Raw genomic sequence first — 14957 nt, forward strand, 5'->3', positions numbered from 1 at the left:
GTCTTTAAAAAGAATATTCATTTGCAAGTAACAATTTTAATTTTTTCACTCTGAGTTAAAATTTGCGTCTGGAAGAAGAATATTCATTTTTAATTTTAAATTTTTCACTCGGAGTAGTGAATTCGCGTCTGGCACAAGAATATTCATTTCCAAGTGCCAATATTAATTTTTTCACTCTGTGTAGTGAATTCGCGTCTGCAACAACAATATTCATATCCAAGTAACATTTTTAATTTTTTCACTCTGAGTACTAAATTCGCGTCTGCAAGAAGAATATTCATTTCCAGTTAACAATTTTAATTTTTTCACTCTGAGTAGTGAATTCAAAGAAAAATTCTGCAACAAGAATATTCATTTCCAGTTAAGAATTTTAATTCTTCCACTCTGAGTAGTGAATTCGCGTCTGGAACAAGAAAATTCATTTCCAAGTAAATTTTTTAATTTTTTCACTCTGAGTACTGAATTCGCGTCTGCAATAAGAATATTCATTTCCAAGTAACAATTTTAATTTTTTTCACTCTTAGAAGTGAATTCGCGTCAGCAACAAGAATATTCATTTCCAAGTAACAATTACAATTTTTTCACCCCAAGTAGTGAATTCGCGTCTGCAACAAGAATAACAATTCGAAGTAACAATTTTAATTTTTTCACTGAGTATTGAATTCGCGTCTGCAGCAAGAATATTCATTTCCAATTAACAACTTCAATTTTTTCACTCTGAGAAGTGAATTCGCGTCTGCAACAAGAATATTTATTCCAAGTAAAAATTTTAATTTTTTTCATTCGCGTCTGCAACAAGATTATTTTTTTTCAAGTAAGAATATTAATTTTTTCACTGTGAGTAGTGAATTCGCGTCTGCCACAAGAATATTGATTTCCATGTTATAATTTTAATTTTTCACTCTGCGTAGTGAATTCGCGACGCAACTAGAAATTCCAAGTAACAATATTAATTTTTTCACCCTGAGTAGTGAATTCGTGTTTGTAACAAAAATATTCATTACCAAGTAACAATTTCAATTTTTTCACTCTGAGAAGTGAATTCGCGTCTGCAAAAGAATATTCATTTCCAAGTAACAAATTTAATATTTTCACTCTGAGAAGAGAATTCGCGTCTGCAACAAGAATATTCATTTTCGAGTAAACATTTTATTTTTTCACCTTGAGTAGTGAACTAGCGTCTGCAACAAGAATATTCATTTCCAAGTAACAATATTATTTTTTTCACTCTGAGTAGTTAATTCGAGTCTGCATGAAGAATATTCATTTTTAATTTTAATTTTTTCACTGTGAGTAGTGAATTCGCGTCTTCAATAAGAATATTCATTTCCAAGTAACAATTATAATTTTTTCACTGTGAGTAGTGAATTCGCGTCTTTAAAAAGAATATTCATTTGCAAGTAACAATTTTAATTTTTTCACTCTGAGTAGTGAATTTGCGTCTGCAAGAAGAATATTCATTTCCAAGTAATAATTTTAATTTTTTTCACTCCTAGTAGTGAATTCGCGTCTGCAGCAAGAATATTCATTTCCAAGTAACAATTACAATTTTTTCACACTGAGTAGTGAATTCGCGTCTGCAGCAAGATAATTTATTCCAAGTAACAATTTTAATTTTTTTCATTCGCGTCCGCAACAAGATTATTTTTTTTCAAGTAAGAATATTAATTTTCTCACTGTGAGTAGTGAATTCGCGTCTGCCACAAGAATATTGATTTCCAAGTTACAATTTTAATTTTTACTCTGCGTAGCGAATTCGCGTTTGCTATTAGAATTTCCAAGTAACAATAATAATTTTTTCACTCTGAGTAGTGAATTCGTGTTTGCAACAAAAATATTCATTACCAAGTAACATTTTTAATTTTTTCACTATGAATAGTGAATTCGAAGGAAAATTCTGAACAAGAATATTCATTTCCAGTTAAGAATTTTAATTCTTTCACTCTGAGTAGTGAATTCGCGTCTGGAACAAGAAATTTCATTTCCAAGTTACAATTACAATTTTTTCACTCTGAGTAGTGAATTCGCGTTTGCAATAAGAATATTCATTTCCAAGTAACAATTTTAATTTTTTTCACTCTGAGTAAATTTCGCGTCACCAACAAGAATATTCATTTCCATGTAACTATTACAAATTTTTTCACTCTAAGTATTGAATTCGCGTCTGCAGCAAGAATATTCATTTCCAAGTAACAATTTCAATTTTTTCACTCTGAGAAGTGAATTCGCGTTTGCTACTAGAATTTCCAAGTAACAATATTAATTTTTTCACCCTGAGTAGTGAATTCGTGTTTGCAACAAAAATATTCATTACCAAGTAACAATTTTAATTTTTTCACTATGTGTAGTGAATTCGCGTCTGCAAAAGAATATTCATTTATAAGTAACAAATTTAATATTTTCACTCTGAGAAGAGAATTCGCGTCTGCAACAAGAATATTCATTTCCGAGTAAACATTTTATTTTTTCACCTTGAGTAGTGAATTCGCGTCTGCAACAAGAATATTCATTTCCACGTAACAATATTATTTTTTTCACTCTGAGTAGTTAATTCGAGTCTGCAAGAAGAATATTCATTTTTAATTTTAATTAATTCACTGTGAGTAGTGAATTCGCGTCTTCAAAAAGAATATTCATTTGCAAGTAACAATTTTAACTTTTCACTCTGAGTAGTGAATTTGCGTCTGCAAGAAGAATATTCATTTTTAATTTTTATTTTTTCACTCAGAGTAGTGAATTCGCGTCTGGCACAAGAATATTCATTTCCAAGTAAAAATATTAATTTTTCACTCTGAGTAGTGAATTCGCGTCTGCAACAAGAATATTCATTTCCATGTAACAATACTCTGTGTAGTGAATTCGAAGAAAAATTCTGCAACAAGAATATTCATTTCCAGTTAAGAATTTTAATTCTTTCACTCTGAGTAGTGAATTCGCGTCTGGAACAAGAGTATTCATTTTTAAGTAACAATTACAATTTTTTCACTCTGAGTAGTGAATTCGCGTCTTAAATAAGAATATTCATTTCCAAGTAACAATTTTAATTTTTTTCACTCTGAGAAGAGAATTCGCGTCTGCAACAAGAATATTCATTTCCGAGTAAACATTTTATTTTTTCACCCTGAGTAGTGAATTCGCGTCTGCAACAAGAATATTCATTTCCAAGTAACAATATTATTTTTTTCACTCTGAGTAGTTAATTCGGGTCTGCAAGAAGAATATTAATTTTTAATTTTAATTTTTTCACTGTGAGTAGTGATTTCGCGTCTTCAATAAGAATATTCATTTCCAAGTAACAATTATAATTTTTTCACTGTGAGTAGTGAATTCGCGTCTTTAAAAAGAATATTCATTTGCAAGTAACAATTTTAATTTTTTCACTCTGAGTTAAAATTTGCGTCTGGAAGAAGAATATTCATTTTTAATTTTAAATTTTTCACTCGGAGTAGTGAATTCGCGTCTGGCACAAGAATATTCATTTCCAAGTGACAATATTAATTTTTTCACTCCGTGTAGTGAATTCGCGTCTGCAACAACAATATTCATTTCCAAGTAACATTTTTAATTTTTTCACTCTGAGTACTAAATTCGCGTCTGCAAGAAGAATATTCATTTCCAGTTAACAATTTTAATTTTTTCACTCTGAGTAGTGAATTCAAAGAAAAATTCTGCAACAAGAATATTCATTTCCAGTTAAGAATTTTAATTCTTCCACTCTGAGTAGTGAATTCGCGTCTGGAACAAGAAAATTCATTTCCAAGTAAATTTTTTAATTTTTTCACTCTGAGTACTGAATTCGCGTCTGCAATAAGAATATTCATTTCCAAGTAACAATTTTAATTTTTTTCACTCTTAGTAGTGAATTCGCGTCAGCAACAAGAATATTCATTTCCAAGTAACAATTACAATTTTTTCACCCCAAGTAGTGAATTCGCGTCTGCAACAAGAATAACAATTCGAAGTAACAATTTTAATTTTTTTCACTCTGAGTATTGAATTCGCGTCTGCAGCAAGAATATTCATTTCCAAGTAACAACTTCAATTTTTTCACTCTGAGAAGTGAATTCGCGTCTGCAACAAGAATATTTATTCCAAGTAAAAATTTTAATTTTTTTCATTCGCGTCTGCAACAAGATTATTTTTTTTCAAGTAAGAATATTAATTTTTTCACTGTGAGTACTTTAAATTACTTACTGAGTGAGAATATTAATTTTTTCACTGAGAATTCGCGTCTGCCACAAGAATATTGATTTCCATGTTATAATTTTAATTTTTCACTCTGCGTAGTGAATTCGCGACGCAACTAGAAATTCCAAGTAACAATATTAATTTTTTCACCCTGAGTAGTGAATTCGTGTTTGTAACAAAAATATTCATTACCAAGTAACAATTTCAATTTTTTCACTCTGAGAAGTGAATTCGCGTCTGCAAAAGAATATTCATTTCCAAGTAACAAATTTAATATTTTCACTCTGAGAAGAGAATTCGCGTCTGCAACAAGAATATTCATTTTCGAGTAAACATTTTATTTTTTCACCTTGAGTAGTGAATTAGCGTCTGCAACAAGAATATTCATTTCCAAGTAACAATATTATTTTTTTCACTCTGAGTAGTTAATTCGAGTCTGCAAGAAGAATATTCATTTTTAATTTTAATTTTTTCACTGTGAGTAGTGAATTCGCGTCTTCAATAAGAATATTCAAGAAGTAACAATTATAATTTTTTCACTGTGAGTAGTGAATTCGCGTCTTTAAAAAGAATATTCATTTGCAAGTAACAATTTTAATTTTTTCACTCTGAGTTAAAATTTGCGTCTGGAAGAAGAATATTCATTTTTAATTTTAAATTTTTCACTCGGAGTAGTGAATTCGCGTCTGGCACAAGAATATTCATTTCCAAGTGACAATATTAATTTTTTCACTCTGTGTAGTGAATTCGCGTCTGCAACAACAATATTCATTTCCAAGTAACATTTTTAATTTTTTCACTCTGAGTACTAAATTCGCGTCTGCAAGAAGAATATTCATTTCCAGTTAACAATTTTAATTTTTTCACTCTGAGTAGTGAATTCAAAGAAAAATTCTGCAACAAGAATATTCATTTCCAGTTAAGAATTTTAATTCTTCCACTCTGAGTAGTGAATTCGCGTCTGGAACAAGAAAATTCATTTCCAAGTAAATTTTTTAATTTTTTCACTCTGAGTACTGAATTCGCGTCTGCAATAAGAATATTCATTTCCAAGTAACAATTTTAATTTTTTTCACTCTTAGTAGTGAATTCGCGTCAGCAACAAGAATATTCATTTCCAAGTAACAATTACAATTTTTTCACCCCAAGTAGTGAATTCGCGTCTGCAACAAGAATAACAATTCGAAGTAACAATTTTAATTTTTTTCACTCTGAGTATTGAATTCGCGTCTGCAGCAAGAATATTCATTTCCAAGTAACAACTTCAATTTTTTCACTCTGAGAAGTGAATTCGCGCCTGCAACAAGAATATTTATTCCAAGTAAAAATTTTAATTTTTTTCATTCGCGTCTGCAACAAGATTATTTTTTTTCAAGTAAGAATATTAATTTTTTCACTGTGAGTAGTGAATTCGCGTCTGCCACAAGAATATTGATTTCCATGTTATAATTTTAATTTTTCACTCTGCGTAGTGAATTCGCGACGCAACTAGAAATTCCAAGTAACAATATTAATTTTTTCACCCTGAGTAGTGAATTCGTGTTTGTAACAAAAATATTCATTACCAAGTAACAATTTCAATTTTTTCACTCTGAGAAGTGAATTCGCGTCTGCAAAAGAATATTCATTTCCAAGTAACAAATTTAATATTTTCACTCTGAGAAGAGAATTCGCGTCTGCAACAAGAATATTCATTTTCGAGTAAACATTTTATCTTTTCACCTTGAGTAGTGAATTCGCGTCAGCAACAAGAATATTCATTTCCAAGTAACAATTACAATTTTTTTCACTCTGAGTATTGAATTCGCGTCTGCAGCAAGAATATTCATTTCCAAGTAACAATTTCAATTTTTTCACTCTGAGTAGCGAATTCGCGTCTGCACAAGAATATTTATTCCAAGTAACAATTTTAATTTTTCACTCTGAGAAGTGAATTCGCGTCTGCACAAGAATATTTATTCCAAGTAACAATTTTAATTTTTTTCATTCGCGTCTGCAACAAGATTATTTTTTTTCAAGTAAGAATATTAATTTTTTCACTGTGAGTAGTGAATTCGCGTCTGCCACAAGAATATTGATTTCCAAGTTACAATTTTAATTTTTACTCTGCGTAGTGAATTCGCGACGCAACTAGAAATTCCAAGTAACAATATTAATTTTTTCACTCCGAGTAGTGAATTCGCGTCTGCAACAAGAATATGCATTTCCAAGTAACAATTTTAATTTTTTTACTCTGAGTAGCGAATTCGCGTCTTCAACAGGAATATTCATTTTCAAGTAACAATTCCAATTTTTTTCATTCGCGTCTGCAACAAGATTATTTTTTTTCAAGTAACAATAATAATTTTTTCACTCTGAGTAGTGAATTCGCGTCTGGCACAAGAATATTAATTTCCAAGTAACAATTTTAATTTTTTTACTCTGAGTAGCGAATTCGCGTTTGCTACTAGAATTTCCAAGTAACAACATTAATTTTTTCACCCTGAGTAGTGAATTCGTGTTTGCAACAAAAATATTCATTACCAAGTAACAATTTTAATATTTTCACTCTGAGAAGAGAATTCGCGTCTGCAACAAGAATATTCATTTCCGAGTAAACATTTTATTTTTTCACCTTGAGTAGTGAATTCGCGTCTGCAACAAGAATATTCATTTCCAAGTAACAATATTATTTTTTTCACTCTGAGTAGTTAATTCGAGTCTGCAAGAAGAATATTAATTTTTAATTTTAATTTTTTCACTGTGAGTAGTGAATTCGCGTCTTCAAAAAGAATATTCATTTGCAAGTAACAATTTTAATTTTTTCACTCTGAGTAGTGAATTTGCGTCTGCAAGAAGAATATTCATTTTTAATTTTAATATTTTCACTTGGAGTAGTGAATTCGCGTCTGGCAGAAGAATATTCATTTTCAAGTCACAATTTTAATATTTTCACTCTGAGTAGTGAATTCGCGTCTGCAACAAGAATATTCATTTCCAAGTAACAATATTAATTTTTTCACTCTGAGTAGTGAATTCGCGTCTGCAACAAGAATATTCATTTCCATGTAACAATACTCTGTGTAGTGAATTCGTGTCTGGAACAAGAATATTCATTTCCAAGTAACATTTTTAATTTTTTCACTCTGAGTACTGAATTCGCGTCTGCAAAATGAATATTCATTTCCAAGTAACAATTTAAATTTTTTCACTCTGAGTAGTGAATTCGAAGAAAAATTCTGCAACAAGAATATTCATTTCCAGTTAAGAATTTTAATTCTTTCACTCTGAGTAGTGAATTCGCGTCTGGAACAAGAGTATTCATTTCCAAGTAACAATTACAATTTTTTCACTCTGAGTAGTGAATTCGCGTCTGCAATAAGAATATTCATTTCCAAGTAACAACTTTAATTTTTTTCACTCTGAGTAGTGAATTCGCGTCAGCAACAAGAATATTCATTTCCAAGTAACAATTTTAATTTTTTTCACTCTGAGTAGTGAATTCGCGTCTGCAACAAGAATATTCATTTCCAAGTAACATTTTTAATTTTTTCACTCTGAGTACTGAATTCGCGTCTGCAAGAATAATATTCATTTCCAAGTAACAATTTTAATTTTTTCACTCTGTGTAGTGAATTCGCGTCTGGAACAAGAATATTCATTTCCAAGTAACATTTTCAATTTTTTCACTCTGAGTAGTGAATTCGCGTCTGCAACAAGAATATTCATTTCCAAGTAATAATTTTAATTTTTTCACTCTCAGTAGTGAATTCGCGGGTGCAACAAGAATATTCATTTCCAAGTAAGAATTTTAATTTTTTCACTCTGAGTAGTGAATTCGCGTCTGCAACAATAAATTTCATTACCAAGTAACAATTTTAATTTTTTCACTCTGAGTGGTGAATTCGCGTCCTTAATAAGAATATTCATTTCCAAGAAACAATATTAATTTTTTTCACTCTCAGTATTGAATTCGCGTCTGCAACAAGAATATTTTTTTTCAAGAAACAATATTAATTTTTTCACTCTGAGTAGTGAATTCGCGTCTGCAACAAGAATATTCATTTCCATGTAACAATACTCTGTGTAGTGAATTCGCGTCTGGAACAAGAATATTCATTTCCAAGTAACATTTTTAATTTTTTCACTCTGAGTACTGAATTCGCGTCTGCAAAAAGAATATTCATTTCCAAGTAACAATTTAAATTTTTTCACTCTGAGTAGTGAATTCGAAGAAAAATTCTGCAACAAGAATATTCATTTCCAGTTAAGAATTTTAATTCTTTCACTCTGAGTAGTGAATTCGCGTCTGGAACAAGAGTATTCATTTCCAAGTAACAATTACAATTTTTTCACTCTGAGTAGTGAATTCGCGTCTGCAATAAGAATATTCATTTCCAAGTAACAATTTTAATTTTTTTCACTCTGAGTAGTGAATTCGCGTCAGCAACAGGAATATTCATTTCCAAGTAACAATTTTAATTTTTTTCACTCTGAGTGTTGAATTCGCGTCTGCAACAAGAATATTCATTTCCAAGTAACATTTTTAATTTTTTCACTCTGAGTACTGAATTCGCGTCTGCAAGAATAATATTCATTTCCAAGTAACAATTTTAATTTTTTCACTCTGTGTAGTGAATTCGCGTCTGGAACAAGAATATTCATTTCCAAGTAACATTTTTAATTTTTTCACTCTGAGTAGTGAATTCGCGTCTGCAACAAGAATATTCATTTCCAAGTAACAATTTTAATTTTTTCACTCTGAGTAGTGAATTCGCGTCTGCAACAATAAATTTCATTACCAAGTAACAATTTTAATTTTTTCACTCTGAGTGGTGAATTCGCGTCCTTAATAAGAATATTCATTTCCAAGAAACAATATTAATTTTTTTCACTCTCAGTATTGAATTCGCGTCTGCAACAAGAATATTTTTTTTCAAGAAACAATTTTAATTATTTTTTTTAATTTTTTTATTTTTATTATTATAATTTTTATATTAGTATTTTTTCACTCTGAGTAGTGAATTCGAGTCTTCAACAAAAATATTCATTACCAAGTAACAATTTTAATTTTTTCACTCTCAGTAGTGAATTCGCGTCTGAAACAAGAATATTCATTTACAAGTAAGAATTTTAATTTTTTCACTCTCAGTAGTGAATTCGCATCTGCAACAAGAATATTCATTTCCAAGTAAGAATTTTAATTTTTTTACTCTCAGTAGTGAATTCGCGTCTGCAACAAGAATATTTTTTTTCAAGTAATAATTTTAATTTTTTCACTCTCAGTAGTGAATTCGCGTCTGCAACAAGAATATTTTTTTTTCAAGTAATAATTAATTTTACACTCTGTGTAGTGAATTCGCGTTTGCAACAAGAATATCCAAATTTGTGTCATTTTACGCGTACCTATAGGCATAGTGTGAATTTGTGTTTCAAATAATTTAAAAGTTATCTGCTGGAAATCCGTCCATAATTATGGTTTTAACGAGCAGTGGCTGGGTTATTGAAAATAGAACTATACGAATGAATGGAAATATTTCTGCTGCATTTTTGAAAGTTGTGAATATATTTTACTGATACTTATAGGCAATGTGTGAATTTGTGTTTTAAATATTTTAAAAGTTTTTTGGTTATAATCCGACAATAATTATTGTATTTACGAGCAGTGTCTGGGTTATTGAAAAATAAAACAATACGAATGAATGGAAATAATTTATTACTTTATAATAAATTATTTATATAAAACAATATGAATGAATGGATATATTTCTGCTGTATTTTTGAAAGTTGTGAATATATTTTACTGACACTTATAGGCATAGTGTGAATTTGTGTTTTTAATATTTTAAAAGTAGTCTGTTTAAAATCCGACAATAATTATGGTATTTACGAGCAGTGGCTGGGTTATTGAAAAATAAAACAATACGAATGAATGGAAATATTTCTTCTGTATTTTTGAAAGTTGTGAATATATTTTACTGACACTTATAGGCATAGTGTGAATTTGTGTTTTTAATATTTTAAAAGTAGTCTGGTTAAAATCATTATAAAAATATAATAAAAATATATCTGTAAAAATAATTATGGTATTTACGAGCAGTGGCTGGGTTATTGAAAAATAAAACAATACGAATGAATGGAAATATTTCTTCTGTATTTTTGAAAGTTGTGAATATATTTTACTGACACTTATAGGTATAGTTTAAATTGGTGTTTCAAATTTTTTAAAGTTATCTGGTTGGAATGCGACCATAATTATGGCTTGGCTGTGTTATTGAAAAATAAAACTATACGAATGATTGGAAATATTTCTGCTGTCTTTTTTTTTGTTGTGAATATATTTTACTGGTACCTATAGCCATAGTGTGAATTTGTGTTTCAAATATTTTAAAAGTTATCCGCTGGAAATCCGTCCATAATTATGGTTTTAACGAGCAGTGGCTGGGTTATTGAAAAATTAAACATTACGAATGAATGGAAATATTTCTGCTGCATTTTTGAAAGTTGTGAATATATTTTACTGATACTTATAGGCAATGTGTGAATTTGTGTTTTAAATATTTTAAAAGTTTTTTGGTTATAATCCGACAATAATTATGGTATTTACGAGCAGTGTCTGGGTTATTGAAAAATAAAACATAAATAATTTATTACTTTATAATAAATTATTTATATAAAACAATATGAATGAATGGATATATTTCTGCTGTATTTTTGAAAGTTGTGAATATATTTTACTGACACTTATAGGCATAGTGTGAATTTGTGTTTTTAATATAAGGAACTCAGCATTAAAATTTCGATTTGTATTAGATTTTTAAATTCTCGACGCAATTTTGCATTTTTATCATCTCAGCATAAACTTACGAATTGTATAAGAGTTTTAAATTCTGTGCTCAAGACATTATTATTATCTCAGCAGTAGAACTAAAATCTATTTTAGAATTATATATTCTATGCGTTATTTTGAATTTTTTATGTCTCAGAAGTAAACTACAAATTGTATTGGAATTTTTAATTCTAGACGTCATTTTGCATTTTTGGCATGTCAACAATAAACCTACGAATTCTTTTAGACCTTTAAAAACTATGCGTCCTCTCAACATTAAAACTATGATTTGTATTAGTTTTTTTAAATTCTAGTCGTCATTTCAAATTTTTATCATCACAGCTGTAACACTACGAATGGTATTAGAATTTTAAATTCTATGCAACACTTCAAATCTCATAAGTAAAACTATATATTGTATTAGATTTTAAATTCCAGGCGTCACTTCCAATTTTTATCATCTCAGCAGTAATACAATGCATTGCATTAGAATTTAAAATTATTGGCCTCATTTCGAATTCATATCAAGTCAGCAGTAAAACGACACTTAGTATTAGAATTTAAATTCTCTGTGTCATTTCGATTTTTATCATAACAGCAGTAAAACTAGGAATTGTAATTTTCAAATTTTTGGTGTCATTCTGCATTTTTATCATAGCAGCAGTAAATCGACGAATTGTATTTAAACATTAAATTATAGTCGCCATTTCGAATTTTTTTCATCTCAGCATTAAAACTCGAATTGCAGTATATTTTTAAATTCTAAGCATCATTTCGCATTTTTTTCTATCAGAATTAAAACAACGAATTGTATAAAATTATATTATTATATTATAAAAATGTGAAATGACTCCTAGTGTGAAATTCTATTACAATGCGCAGATTTACTACTGACTTGATAAAAATTCGACTAGGCGGATAGAATTTAAAATTCTTACAAAGAGCGTAGTTTTACTGCAGAGATGATAAAAATACGAAATGACGCCTAGAGTTTTAAATTCTTATACACTGCTCAGTCCTACTGCTGAAATTTACACCTGCACAGTTTAAGAGTTGGGATAGTAGAAAATTCAAAATGACAATTAGAAATTAAATTCCTTGTATATAGCACGGTTTGGAGTGGAGGGGAGGAAAATGAAGGAAAGAGATTGATGTTTATGTAAAACGTACAGTTTATTAGGGAGATGTATTGAAATGTAAAAGGAGAAATAGAAATTGACATTCTTATGCTACACAGTTTTATTGCCGAGATTAAAATAAAGCAAAATTAGAAATATAAATAGAAATTCCTCTACAGGGTACTGTGAGGGTGTGGAGATGAAATAAATGCTAAATCACGAATGGAAAAATAATCTTTTTCGGAGCAAATTTTTGGTCTGGATGTAATGAAATGCAAATTGATTGGTAGAAGTGAAATTTTTTGAACTGAGGACATTTTGAGTGTGGATTAAGAGCTGCATTAAATGCGTATTTGAAAGAATAGAAGATGATGAACAGAAATGGTTATTCTCGTACAGAGAACCGTTTTAAGAGATGAAAAAATATAAAATGATGGAATGAAATTGAATTATATAAAGAGCAAAGTGTGGAGAATGAATGGAATGCAAGAGGAGGAATAGAATTTGAAAGAAAATGAGGAAATGAAATTTGAATTTGAAATCAAAAAATACAAAATGGCGTATGGAAATTAAAATTCTTGTTGAGTAATGTTTTAGTGTGGAGGTGAAAAAAATGCTAAATGACCGGTAGAAATTAATGAGTTTACACTGAGAACAGTAGAGATAAAAAAAAGTAAATATGAGTGGAGAATAAAAAAATGCAAAATTACGAACAGAAATTCATATCCTTGTGTTGAGCACAGTTTATGTGCGGAGATAAAAAAAAACAATCAATATCACAGGTAGAAATTGAAATATTTATAGACAGCCCAGATTTAATGTGGTGATGAAAAATATACAATTTTGAATGGATGTTGAAATTTTTTTGTACGAAGCACAGTTTAATGTGGAGATTAAAAAAAATGAAAAATGATGGTTAGAGTGCACAATTTTTTTAATGAGCACAATTAGGTGCAGAGATAAAAATAATGAAAGACTATAGAGAATAGAAATGGAAATTATTTTACAGGGAACAGTTTGTGTGTGGAGATGAAATACATAAATGCAAAATGACAAAGGGAAATTAAATTTCTTGTACAGAGTCAAGTTTTAATGGCGAGAGGAAAAAAAATACACAAAGAAATATACAAATAGAATTGTTTACAGAGAACAGTTTTATTGAAGCAATGAAAAGAATGAAAAATAAAGACTATTATTTGAAATAATAGTACAGAGCACAGTTTTAGTTTGGAGTTTAATTAATGCAAACTGATGGAAAGAAATATAAATTCTTGTACAGAGCAAAGTTTAAGAGTTGAGATTAAAAAAAGGCAAAATGACAAAGAGAAATTGATATTTTTGTACAGAGCATAGTTTTATTGTGGAGATGAAAAAAATGCATTTTGACGAGTAGAAATTGAAATTTCTATACTGACCACCTTTTTTTGAGCGGAGTTGAAAAAACGCAAATTACAAATTGAAATAGAACTTCTTGTATAGGGCACAGTTTTAGTGCGGAGATGAAATAAATGCAAAATGAGGAATGGAAAATAAAAATCTTGTACCGAGCAAATTTTTTTGTGTGGAGATTAGTGGATATGATTTTCAATTATATTAGCCGTATTAGCAGAGAAGGTCCTACGGTACGAATTCACAGCAAAACATTCTGCAGACAATTCACATGTGAGATCGCAAAACGGATCCGCTGCCAACACACACAAAAACTACTCGAATAGAAAGCTTGATAGATTCATTCACAACATACTAGTATATAGATTCCCAAGTTCTATGCATATGGAAATAATTGACCAAAATCAACACATCATTTAAAATTCCAACAATTGATACGGTAATATTGGCCAATACGTGGATAATCACCAAATTTGTACTGAAGAGATAAAATATCACATACATGTACCTGATGTAAAATTCCCATCCAGAGTCACTGCACAAGAGGCCAGTCTCCGTTCCGTCCTGGGTTGGGCTGCCTCCAATGCTGCCATTCACAATAAATTCAATAATCAGCAACGAAAAACAACCCAAAAATGAAAAAAATTGGAAGGTAATAATGAATTGACTTGAAAAGACTTGGTAAAATGGTCAATCAGACTAGAAAATAAGTTTGCATGAAAAATATTGAAGAAGGGGAAAAATGAAAAAAATTATGTGTTAAATTTGGTGAAATGGTCAGATTTGCGGGAAAATCAACTGTGGTGATAAATATTCTGGAACCCAAAAATGAAAAAAATTGGGTTGGGTCGGTGAAATGCTTAATAAAATGTTGTGTTAAAAATTAAATGGTTATAGACTTGGCCTGTTATGCTAGTAAATTAATTTGGAAAAAAAACATTCATGCGGGGTTTAACTACCACAGAATGAAAAAACTTGGGAGTGTTTGGGCGAATGAACTTGGTTTGGATCAATTTGGATGGAAATTAATACAAACTAGCCAATTTGGATGGATATTACTGAAAACTAGCCAAAAATGGAAGGTTATGAGTTACAAAATGCAAAGAGTATGCAAGGGCAGACACACTCACCTGGGCTACATCACCCCTCCTTCCTTCACCCCTAGGAAGTTCGAGAGACACCAATACATGGCCATACACATCAAGGACACTCTGGCTGATCATGTCACTCGTAGCTGGCACAAGGGACCCACACGTCTACATGCCATAGTGTCTCTTTCCCATAGAGTGGCCCCACCGTAAGCACAACAATCAACCCAGCAGTCAACACCACTCTACTGGCGAGATTCAGAACCTAATTATGGGCAACAATGGCACCCTGCTTGACTCTGCATACCTACATAACAGAAAAACTAGGAAATAAGGTGAGGCGAGAGGGAATAGGAGAAGGGACGA

The sequence above is a fragment of the Ischnura elegans genome, chromosome 5 (assembly GCF_921293095.1).
Source record: "Ischnura elegans chromosome 5, ioIscEleg1.1, whole genome shotgun sequence".
In the NCBI taxonomy this organism is placed as follows: domain Eukaryota; kingdom Metazoa; phylum Arthropoda; class Insecta; order Odonata; family Coenagrionidae; genus Ischnura; species Ischnura elegans.